This window comes from Macadamia integrifolia, chromosome 6 (assembly GCF_013358625.1).
Source record: "Macadamia integrifolia cultivar HAES 741 chromosome 6, SCU_Mint_v3, whole genome shotgun sequence".
In the NCBI taxonomy this organism is placed as follows: domain Eukaryota; kingdom Viridiplantae; phylum Streptophyta; class Magnoliopsida; order Proteales; family Proteaceae; genus Macadamia; species Macadamia integrifolia.
This window is the reverse complement of record NC_056562.1, coordinates 38,680,388-38,693,530: the sequence shown is the minus strand read 5'-3', so window position 1 is coordinate 38,693,530 and position 13,143 is coordinate 38,680,388. Positions and strand designations below refer to the sequence as shown.

Genomic DNA, 13,143 nt, shown 5'->3' with positions numbered 1-13,143 from the left:
ACAATTGTATGGTTTCACAACAGAAATTAGACCTAACCATTCAAATGCCACCTTGAGCATTCATCTTGATCATCACCTTCGCTGCTCACCTTTTCTATCACCACTGACCCGGCATCTAAGTCTTCTATCATGCTTAACTCCTTATCATGGACGCGATTGGTATTATCAGTAAGCTCTCGAAATTTGATCAAAGTTCTCGAAATTCCTTCAATCCATTATCAAATTTTTACTTAAGCCTCTCCAAAAGAGTAATGAGTTCAAGGTTGAACATCATTGAAATTAAAGGAATTTGGCTCTGATACCAATTGATGTGGATCCTGAGTTCAAATAACCCAATTTGGAACACTTATGGACCCACCAATTAACCAAAGTGCAAATAATAGGAAGGCAAGGGAAATCTTGTGATAACCAAAATCTTCTATGGGTTAAATTGATAGGTAAAGGAGAAGGGACACAACATGGATTAGATTTTTTATGTAAGGATTGAACTTGGAAGGATTTATGAAGTTAGGACAAATTAAGATAATAGACTCAAAGAGACGTATTTTGGGAAAACATAAATTAGATTTTAACACACAAAAATACAAAATACATAGAAATTAACAAGGAGAGGAAGAATGAATCCAGGTCTTCTTCTTCCTTGAGACTTCGAACAGAATCGGAAGACAGGTTTAGTTATTTTGAGAGAACACTATCGTATGAACATGAACCGAGCTACAACTTTGAGCGATTGTTTTCCATTCATATCCCTCATGATTCCATCCAAGAACAGACCCAGATATCACGGATTAAAGCAGATAAAACTTCTGCAAGTTACGGCTGGCAGTAGAGGAAGAATCAGACCTGAAATCTCCTTAGAACTCACAAAACAGGTAGTGTCTCAGGCCCAGATTTGGTATTCTGGATCGCTCAAGGGTTTGTGAACAGCCCACCAAATATAGGATGGAAGACTAAGGTAGGAGACAGATCAACTCCAAAAACCTGGAGGCTGAGAGTAATGTCCAGAACAGGGCAGGATTTGGTTTTAGCAGAAAGTGATATAATAATATAAAGACGAAGAAATAAAGAGAGAAAAAAAAAAATCCCACAGAGGGGGTGGGGTGAAGGAGGAGGTCACACGTCCATTACTATGTACCAATCTGGCACCATAAACAACTCAACAACTCCACTCTCAAAATCTGCCCAATGAATTGGGTTACAAGCCTATTTATAAAAAAACGAAATTAAAAGCTTCCCAATTGAAGTCTAAAACTAAAATAGAAATAAAATATCCTAACTAGTTCCTAAAGCTTAGACTAACAAAAATAGAATCTCAATAAAACTCAAATTGGAAATTCCTTACCTGTCTAATAACTACCTCAACATAAAACTTACATATCTTTCCCAAATAAAATAAATCCTAAATTTCCTATTGAACAATACCAATCTTGGACCCGGTTCACCTCAATCTAAATTATCAGAAGGGTCAATCCCGTTCAGCTACCATTCTGCATCACACTAGGCTCAAGAAAATTCAGTGGAGTCACCTGTTTCAAGTGTCACAGTATTTGCTTAAAAAATCCAACACAAGTACATGAGCTGTATAGAATGACAAGATACTGAGTGACATTATGGGATAGCACTTTTTTTTTTTTTTTTGGATAAATGACATTTGTTCTGAACACGTTAAGTATCTAATACTGCACTTGGAATGCATTTTGGACCACATTATCTACAAGGTCAATATAGTTTATAATAAATAATATTAATAACTAGTTAACTACAAAATATAACGAAAAGCTAGATGTTTCTAGGACAACTACTTACATGGAGCTCATGCACTTCCTCTTTTTGCCTGTAAGTCTAACAATATCTGCATTACCAAGAGGCTCCATCTTGCCAACTGTACAGAACAAAAAAAAAAAAAAAAAAAAAAAGGCTTATGAGATATGATAGATTATATAAGGAACAGAATACTTTAAAACCCAGACAGGAGATTGATATTCTCACCAGGGCAGATTGGTTCAGCCAGTTCAGACCTGTGGGCTAAGCCAAGTAAGCCCCACAAGGCCACAACACTGTTCTAGGTATGTACTTTAAATTTCAGTTCAGTGGTTTAGTGTTTAGGTTGAAATGTTTAAATGACAATTCAATCAAATATTCAGACTGGTTCTAATGCCGATTGGATGAGATGCAACACTTAACTATCTAGTGGCCCTGATCACAATCAGGCAGTTCAATTGATCACTCTAGTTTGGCTTCCAACATTGTTTGAAGAGATTTAAAATAAAATCTTCTTGTGAATGCCCGAACAATAGAAATTATTATGCATCTGTTGTAAAAGAATGAGAAATTTTCAAATTGCATTGCTACCTGACAGAAGATCGACAGATAGCCAAGATGAAGATCAATACTGGATTCACTTTCAGATGGAACACTCTCAACTAATGGAAGTTTGGGAAGGAACACTACATTCACCAGAACCATTAGGCTCAGAAATTGATTTATCAACGCTTTTTGCTTGATAAAGACAATCCTAGTGATGATTCCTGTGCCCCATTGTTTGATAGTGTGGTAGTTGTTTCCTTTAATTGTGTTTCCATCATGGAACTAGTGGCATTGGAATTATATAGAAATTTCTCTGCCTCCTGGTCCATGACTACTTTTGATGCTACCAAAAGATTCTCTCTTGATTCTTCAACCATTCAGACAACAACAGCAGTCTCTCCAGCATCGGCAATGGAAACTAAAAAGCAGCATCAATTGAAGATTTATTGTCACACCCCGTTCACACAGAACGGGCCAGTGATCGGATTAACACCGGTTAACCCAAACCTGCCAGGATCATCTGATACAGTATTCCACCACAACATGGCAGGCATGATATTTACACAAAAAGAATACAATTTACATATCAAGTACTCAAAAGAAATCATAAAAAATCAGAGTGTATAGCTCAGCTCGGTATCAAAGGTTTGCTCTAACTCCTCAGGGACCCACCAATCCTCTTCAGGGAACTCAACTGTGGGACCCGCCCCATGCTCATCTGGTTGATAACCTGCAAAATCATCTAAAAGTGGGATGAGCTCACTAGCTCAGTAAGTGGAAAGAAGGACCACACAGCAGTCCACATAACCAATCACAACCATATGCACTATATGATATGCGCCCATAGGGCTATCGGAGAAGGCCCACCGTGAGTACTCGGAAAAATAAAACATGCCGATTACCGGCTCTCAACATAAAGTAAATGACTGAAATTAAATGTGCTGACTCCAGCAATTTAAAAGCAATACGATTGGCCCTTTTGAATATACCGCCGGGGTTGCCGACTGTCCTAATGACCAGGGAGGTGAAATCCTAAACCGCATCTCTATATGACATAATACGATTGCATAGTGCCACCGCTTCCCATACCACGGGCCACCAATGCACTCGTTTCCAAGCCGACTACGGCATCTAGTCTATTAATGTATCATGCACAATGATGTTCACATTCATCACATAAGCATATCATCATTTGGCATTTAAAAATAAACACAACACACAGCACAAAATATGAGGATATAAGGCCAAACGTCCTCTCCCCACTTACCTGTAATGTACAAGGACTCACGCTCGGTACGGGCGAGATCCGGTGCGAGAAGCGTACGTTTTGGTGAACCTAACATAAGTGAATGGGGGTTAGCATTTCGCCACCTTGGGATCAAAATTAACAAGTCCAATGACGAAATCATGTTTAGGATCCTAAAAGAAGGCCGCACGTCCGTTTTGGGTCCATTCGGACATAAAAACCGCCAGTTGGGCCCGAGGGTCCTGCCCTCTCAGGCGGGTGCCCTCAGGCGGGCCATTGGTCCAACGGTTTGGCCCACCGGTCTTGGCGGGAAAATGCTATTTCTTCCCAAACTTCTCCCAACCTCTTTTTCAAACCCATTCTTCACACATTCAAGGTCTCATAAGATGGTTCTAACCTAGATCTAGGTTAGATTTAAGGAATGGAAAGCCATGTTACCTTCTTTGCTCAAGAACTCCTTCAAAACCCCAAAATCACTTCCAATCACCAATGTTCTTGCAACCGTGGAAACCCTTCTTCAAATCCTTCAAAATCAACACATAAACCATCTATTAAACCTTAAATTCATCATCTCAAGGGGGATTTACACGACTTCAAGAAACCCTACCCAAATCAAGGGTTTTATTTGGGTATGGTGAAAGCTTAAGGAACCCAGCCTTTGCTCACCTCTAAACGTAGATCTAGTGTTGGAGATCACTCTTCCGGCGTCGGAATGAGAAGATCAAGCCTCGGTGCCGCTGAAATCCATCTCTTCTTCCTCTTCCTTCTCTTCTCCTCTTCTTTCCCTTCTTTTCTCTCTCCTCTTTACTCTTCTCACCAACGTCCGAGTGTCATAAATGAGAAAAGAAAAAGGAAACATAAATGATATATATACTTCTTAAAATAACTACGTAATCACATGGGTGGGTCACTCAGGTGGGTGGATGCGCCCACCTGTGTCCGCCCACCTGAGGGCCAAAACTTGGCCAACAAGTTTTGAATTTTGACAGAATTCGGCCCTCGGCACGAATCTCATTCTTGGCATAAGATATAATATACATATGCGCCTTAATATACGGCTACATACCTGCTTTATCCGTACATGGCCTTATGATAGGTGCATGTACACGGCTTGGGTACCCTCGTCTCTTCTGATTTTTCATGGATCCTGCAAAAAGACAAATTTGATCCTGATCAATAATGTGAACTAGGTACAGATGAACTGTACATAGAAGGTAGTAAGGAAAAAAGGTAATCTGCAGCTAAATGCAAACTCTGCAAGATCAGACAAAGCTCTGGATAACCTTGGACACAACCACAAATTATCTGATGTAGTTTCAGGAACGAATCCCACACAATAAGCATGGTACCTGTCTCCACAAAAGTTGCGGCCTATTAGTAAAGTTCCAAATTTGATATATCAATAAAAATTATTGCTACGGACAAACTGAAGAAATATTTATCTTAATTCATTAAAATGATGCATCTTCATAGTATTGGCCCACATATTTGAAACTGTCAGAGTATTAGATATGAACAGGTCTTGGTAATGTCAAGACTAATTAGAATTGCAAACTCCATTAGCAACTACTATGTGAGTCAATTACCATCCCCTTGGAAATCACATTTGACATCTTATGTTCAAAGGAAGTTTTAAACTCATAACAATAGGAACTTCAAAAGTTTCATCAAGCATGAAATTTTCTCTTTAGTCCAGCAGAATATTCATGACCAGAACCTATATTCAATTCCTACTCAGCAAGAAATGCTCAAATCAGCACAACTGCACAATGTAGACAGATGGTTTCATATCTCAATCTCTGGATTCCATGTAACTCTTTTCAATCCAATTCGGAAACAACTAAATGCACTTATCTTACTGGCTGTATCGGAGAGGCAGCTGTTAGTATATGAGAAAATTGCCACATTAAACAATGTTTTATTTGCAAGAATCACCATACACTGTGAATTAGTGGCAGTGGTGTTGTCAATCTACACAAAACATGTATGTTACACAGTCCCCTGAAACATAGTTGTCAAGGCGACACCTTGACACCTTGTTGGTGTCGCCTTGATTTTCCCCCTTCCACAACGCCTAGCATCATCTAGATGCTGTGAAAACTATGCATTGAAAGAATAGTGCGTACCATAAATCACATGAATCACAGCAATTGATGTATCAAGATTTAAATCATCATTGATGCTGCCTGTCCATTTGTATCTTGCAGGCATCTCCATCCACAGACAACAGCCTAGAAAGTGATAAACCCTATATGAATTAGATGGCAGTAAAACTTACTCCTATAGACGGACAAAATGAAAAGATGAAGTAAAACTTTTGAAGGATAACATGTGAGGGCAATACATTTTCATCAATGTAGAACGATGGAAAAGAGAGAGTGTTACAATTTCCTTGAATGCACCAATCATCATCTCTGCATAGATAAAAATACAATAAGTATACTAACAAAACTGAAGTAGGAAATACAAAATATTAGTAGTGAAATCAGCCAAGGTTTATTCATAGCCAAACCCCAATTGCTTGGGTTCATCTACATGTTCTACCATTCTACTCCATGAAGGCCATGTGAATTTTTATGTCAATTCATGAGCGCTCATGTCTTTCCCTGCCACTCAATCTTTCCCTTTGACCCTTTTAACACTACCAAGTTATACCATATAATTCTTGTTGATCTTCATTGCACATGCCTGAACAATTTCAATCAACTTTTCTCCATGTCGTCACCTATTGGTGCAATTCCATATTCCCTATTGTGAATTTATCTTTGACTCTACCCTTCTTAGTCTTGCCAGCTTATAAACCAAAGAACAACCAGATTTCCACTAAGATAACCAATTAAATCAGACCAACAGAACAAAGCAAACAGCAGCTATCGATCTCAGAAAAAAGCCCAGTAATTTCTATGACTGAACAGTACCAGATGGGCAGAGGGAAATCAAGGACTGATAACAGTAGCAGGAATCAACCCAGATCAATTGATCTCAGTACTCAATATCACTTAGGTCAGATATTAGTTGATCAAATAAATAAAACCAGCAGCAATAAAATGAGGTAACAGTCCAAAATATGAAGATTTTGAATATCTCTTTAATGGCTGCACAGAATCAGCCCAGATATGGATCAATCCTTAGTGGGGAATAGGAGAACAATCGATCAGAATTGCAGTCTTAACAGACACTTCTAGCAGCTACAGCAGACAGGGCCGATGGTACTTCTACAGAGAATTCTGGGCAGAGAACTTTAAACAATAAATACCTGATTGTAACAGCAGTAGATCTCTGAAAAGAACACTTGAAATTGTTGAGAAAAATAATAAAACTTGAGAGGCCTCCTGGACTTTTCGCCGCAAGGAGTCGCTTGGATCAAACACCAAACCCAATACCTTGATCAGACACAAGGAAGTTCTCTTGCAGAGAAAGCAGCAACTGCAGCCATGTATTTTGTCAAAATCGTGGCTCATTAAAAGAGCCATTATCTTTATTTATGATGATGGGGAGGGTTCACAAGTAATAGTAACTCAGAGTTACTAAATCTGAGTTACTAAAAATTGATTACAAGAAGTTACTAAAAACTGGAAATTAGAATCTAATGGAAATAGAAACTAGTCTAGATAGAAATTAGAAACTAACAATGACTTGAAATTAGAAACTAATTTAGGACTTCAAAATAGAAGCTAAATAACTAGTTAGTAACCCCATCAGCAGCCCAAACCGTGGGCTGACTAGGACCAAATCTGGGTCGACCCAGTCAGCCACTTGGGTCGACCTTGGTCTTGGTTCTCCTTGTGTAAACCCTAGTTGGAACTGCATCAGCTCTCCCCGGCTTGAAAACATTCGACTCCAACGAATGGATAAAGGACATGTAGCGCTCATACAAGTCGGGATCAAGCCTCTTGAAATCATCAGCATGAATCCAAGTACAGTCACTACGGGGACGGCCTTTCCACTTGACAAGAAAAGTGTGATAACTGGTGCCACGGCGGGAGGTCTTGTAATTATCATCCAAGACGTCTTCAATAACTTCAGAAGTGGGTGGCTTCAGTTGAGGCAACCTCAGCATTTGCTCCATGTCTCCATTATCCGAATGATGCCCAACATAAAGGTGAAAATCAGCCACATTAAACACGTTGCTTATGGTCATGTCATCTGGCAGCTCAAGCACATAAGCATTAGGTCCTATACGTTTCAGCACCTTGTAGGGACCCATCTTTCGTGGATGTAGCTTGGTATTGACACCCGTCTGAAACCGTTCAGGATTTACTCGAATCATCACCATGTCCTCGGGTTTGAACTCCACATAACGCCGATGACAATCAGCAGAAGCCTTATACACCTCATTGTTCAAGGCAATACGTCGTCGGACATTGGCATGCACCTCAATGATATGACGCAAGAACTCATCAGCTTCAATACTAACTCGAGCCTGGGGTGGAAGTGACATAAGGTCAATAGGCTGCTTAGGTTGAACTCCAAGCAAGATCTCAAAAGGAGTACGACCTGTTGTCCTATTCACTAAGCTGTTGTAGGCAAATTCTGCAATATCACGAATATAAGGCCATGTCTTCTCATAGTCTTGAACCAAACACCTCAACAAGTTTCTCAAGCTACGGTTCACCACCTCTGTCTGCCCGTCTGTGGATGAAATGCAGTTGAAAAGTTTAGCTTTGTATTTGTCTTCAACCACAATGTCTTCCAAAAATAACTCATGAACTTAATATCACGGTCAGACACAATACTAGTTGGCAGCCCATGTAGTCGTACTGCTTCCTTGAAGAAGAGCTTTGCAACCTGATAAGCATCAAAAGTCTTACGACAAGGTATAAAATGAGCCATCTTAGAGAAACGATCCACAACCACCATAATGGAATCATATCATTCTCTAGTAGGGGGTAGTCCAAGAACAAAATCTATGCTAACATCAAGCCACGGTGCATGAGGAACAGGTAGTGGAGAGTATAAACCTGTGTTCTATTTTCCCCCTTTTGCCAACTGACATACACGGCATCTCTTGATCACATGATCGACATCCTTTACAATGCATGGCCAATAATATCGATCAGTCACCTATGCAAGAGTCTTATCTTTCCCAAAATGTCCTAATCCTCCTCCATGTAACTCTCGTTTGATGTGATGGCGTAGGGAAGAGTTTGGGATCCACAACCATGTGCCAAAGAACAAGTACCCATCATGAATAGAGTACTTTAGGTGCTGCCCACCTTGTTGTAACTCCATAAAGACAGCGCTGAAATCAGAATCAGAGGTGTACTCACCCCGTATCTGATCTATGTTAATAACATGTGCTAAAAATGTATTAAGTATGAGCACTTTCCGGCTAAGTGCATCAGCCACTATATTCTCTTTTCCCGCCTTGTACTTCATAGAAAATACAAATTCCTGCAAGTAGGCTACCCATTTGGCATGTCTGTGACTAATCGACTTCTGTGAGTGAAGGTGCTTCAAGGCCTCATGATCAGTGTACAAAATGAACTCCTTACCAATGAGGTAGAGCCTCCAATGGCATAGCACTTGGATGACTGCATACAACTCCAGATCATAAGTCGAGTAGCTTCTTGGCCTCATTCAATTTTTTGCTATAAAAGGCGATGGGGTGTCCTCCTTGCATTATCACTCCTCCTAGCCCAACATGTGAAGCATCTATACTTCTGTAGCTACCTCAAATACTTTGTCAAAATCTGGTAGGCGTAGGATGGGTGCCTCTATCATCTTCCTCTTCACAAGAGCGAAGGCTTTGGTTGCTGCAGCTGTCCATTCAAACTTCCCTTTACTCGACTTCATACATTCAATGATGGGTGCCATAAGTGCACTGAAGTTCCGAATAAATCTCCTATAGAAGGAAGCCAGCCCATGGAAGCTACGGACTTATGTTAGAGTCTTAGGTGTGGGCCAATCAGTGATGCTCTTGATCTTCTCCAGATCAGCTTCAACCCCCTTTGATGACACTATAAATCCAAGGAATACAACCTTGGGCAGCATGAAGGAACACTTTTTGAGATTAATGTATAACTTCTCAGCACGGAGTACTCTCAAGACTTGCCTCAAGTGATCCTTATGCTCTTCTTGGTTCTTACTATATACCAGAATGTCATCAAAATAAACAACCAAAAAGCGACCAATAAAGGGACAAAGGACCTGTGACATCACCCTCATAAAAGTACTAGGTGTATTTGTCAGACCGAAAGGCATGACTTTCCACTCATATAAGCCATCCTTGGTCTTAAAGGCGGTCTTCCACTCATCTCCAGAACGGATGCGAATCTGATGATAGCCACTCCTCATATCTAACTTGGAAAAGACCTTTGCCCCAAACAGCATATCCAACATATCATCTAGTCGTGGTATAGGAAACCTATACTTGACTGTTATCTTGTTGATAGCATGGCTGTCCACACACATATACAAAGAACCATCCTTCTTTGGCGTGAGTAAAGGTGGTACTACACAAGGACTTAAGCTCTCCTCAATGAAGAACTTCTGTAGTAACCCATCCACTTGCCGTTTCAACTCGGCATGCTCAGTAGCACTAAGTCTGTAAGCAAGAAGGTTGGGTAAAACCGAACCAGGTACCAAGTCAATAGCATGTTGTATGTCTCTCATAGGAGGCAACTCATCTGGGAAATCATCAGGGCCTAAGTCAGAAAAATCAGACAGGAGCTCTCTAATAGGTGCACTATACGTTACCTCAGGTTGGGGAGTGACTTCCCTAGTAACAAGTGCCATAACCATTCCAGTCTCATGGCATGTGCGTAAGAACTGTTTGCGGGGAATAGCTAGTAACTCCTTTGTGGGCATAGCTATTACCTTCTGATTTGACCTTAGGGATCTCTTTCGCCGTATTTTAGCCGGCACATTTACCGGATAGAAAGTTGTAGGAGCACCCTTCCACATGAAAGTACACAGATTCTTCTTCCCTCCAACCATGGCATCATTGTCATACATCCAGGGACGGCCAAGCAATACATCTGTGAGTTTCATTAGGATCACATCACACCAAACTTTCTCTTCATATCGGTAAAGTTTCAAAGGAACTGAGCATCTCTTATTCAACTCTAGAGTATTACCATTCAGCAAGGATACCTTATAAGGTTGAGGATGTGGGTCAACTTTCAAGGTTGCTTTCTTCACAAAGGTTTCAGAAACAACGTTGACACAACTACCACTATCAATGATAATTTGACAAGTATGCTCTCCTGACTTCATACAACTGTAGAATATGCAGTTACGTCGCCAATCATCTCCTTTGGTTTCAGCCACCAATATTCGAGTAACAATATTTATTCCCTGAGTATCATCCTCATTAGTGTTTTCCATATCATAGTCATATCCACCATCATCATCATCATCATCCTCTAAAGGATAGGGGTAAAGAGCTGACTCATCCTCCTCATTGGACTCCTCGACCTCAGCTACTGCATTAACCCTCTGCTTATGCGGACAAGACTTTACAAAATGTCCTACCTCTTGGCAATGGAAACACTGTACCTTATTACCACTGGTCATGGGTGCCTTTCCTTTATGATCAACTCGTGGAGGAACAGTGGACTTTGGAGGTGCTGAGCTACTAGGTTTAATAGCTGGAAAATTCTTCTTTACCTCCCCAACTTGGACCCCAAACCTTCTAACTGGCTGTGCTAGAAGCTCCTCTGCTCGTAGGGCCTTGTCAAAACAATCCCTCACTGAGTGCACTACAACAACTCCGATACCCCTGTTGATTTCAGCTCGCAATCCCAGTCGAAACCGAGATAACAGTTGCCTTTCATTCTCCCTTATGCCTGTACGAGAATAAAGTGCGTCAAATTTGTTCATGTACTCGGCAACAGTCATAGACCCTTGACGAAGAGAGTTCAGCTGGTCTTGTATGCGAGCTCTGAAGTTGCGTGGCAAGTATTTATCTGATAACTCAAGCTTCATCTCCTCCCAACTAGTAGGTTCTCTACCACGGTCTTCTAACTCTAGCTCATAGGTCCTCCACCACTCACGAGCAACCCCAACTAGCTTAGCACGAGCTAGTTTCATCTTCCGTTCCTCAGGTAACTCATAATAGTCAAAATAGTTGTCTAGTGCCACTACCCAATCATAGAACAATTGGGGGTCATATCTCCCATCAAACTCCTTCAGATCGAGCTTGACCTTCTGTGAATCTCTAGAATACCTCTGTTGCATGGGACGCTCAGTCTCAAAATATCCTCTTACATGCTCTTCAACAGTAGGTTGTGCTATCAGAACTCTCTGTTGTGCTCTCAGATTAGGGTTTGCTCTCATGTTAGTCAACTGAGCAACTACATTCAATGGGGTTTCTACTTCGGGTGTTGTACATGAATCACCGGTAGGCTGTTGTGGTGGGGTCTCTTCATTCAACAACCTGGCATCCAATTCAGCCTTCAATTCAGTCCGTAAGGCTTGTTGTTCAGCCTTCATCTCAGTCCTCATAGTCTGTAGCATCTCCATAAGAGAAGCTAGGGTGGGGGTGTTGTTCCCAGCCATGCTCTGATACCACTTAATATAGGGATAGATTTGACAACCAAACCAGTCCCAAAACTGCAAGAACTTTTAGACTAGAGAACAACCAGATTACACCCCACAAACCACTATAATCAGACCAACAGAAAATAGAAGTAACAGTATATAACGATCTCAGAAAACCAGTAGCAAGTAAGTCAGACCAGTAGTAGTCAGATAGGATCAAACCAGGGGCTGAAATCAGTACAAATAAGTGCAAGCAACTTGTATTCAATGACTGATATCATAAAACAGCAGTGACAAACAACCCAGACCAATCGATCTCAGTACTCAATACCACTTAGGTCAGATATTAGTTGATCCAATAAATAAAACCAGCAGCAATAAAATGAGGCAACAATCCCAAATCAACAGCAGGAATCACAGAAACAGAATAGGACAAACCAAAGCAATCGATTCTGGTTCTGTTCTGGAAAAAAAAATCACTACAGGACAAAATATGAGAGATTTTGAATATCTCTTTAATGGATGCACAGAATCAGCCCAGATATGGAGCGATCCTTAGTGGGGAATAAGAGAACAATCGATCAGAATTTCAGCCTTAACAGACACTTCTAGCAGCTACAGCAGACAGGGCCGATGGTACTTCTACAGAGAATTCTGGGCAAAAAACTTTAAACAATAAATACCTGATTGTAACAGCAGTAGATCTCTGAGAAGAACACTTGAAATTGTTGAGAAAAATAATAAAACTTAAGAGGCTTCCTGGATTTCTCGCCGCAAGGAGTCGCTTGGATCAAACACCAAACCCAATACCTTGATCAGACACAAGAAAGTTCTCTTGCAGAGAAAGCAGCAACAGCAGCCATGTATTTTGTCAAAATCGTGGCTCATCAAAAGAGCCATCATCTTTAGTAACTCAGAGTTACTAAATCTAAGTTACTAAAAATTGATTACAAGAAGTTACTAAAAACTGGAAATTAGAATCTAATGAAAATAGAAACTAGTCTAAACAGAAATTAGAAACTAACAATGACTTGAAATTTGAAACTAATTTAGGACTTCAAAATAGAAACTAAATAACTAATTAGTAACCCCATCAGCAGCCCAAA

At 40.5% G+C, this 13,143-nt stretch overlaps 1 long non-coding RNA gene across 1 annotated transcript; it reads right to left on the bottom strand.

The window, feature by feature from the left end:
* Positions 1–1,096: 1,096 nt before the first annotated feature.
* Positions 1,097–2,112, bottom strand: LOC122082645. Its single transcript, XR_006141376.1, has 2 exons — positions 1,807–2,112; positions 1,097–1,526 (listed from the first exon to the last, which is right to left on the bottom strand). It is a non-coding gene; the product is annotated as an uncharacterized LOC122082645 (long non-coding RNA).
* Positions 2,113–13,143: the final 11,031 nt, after the last annotated feature.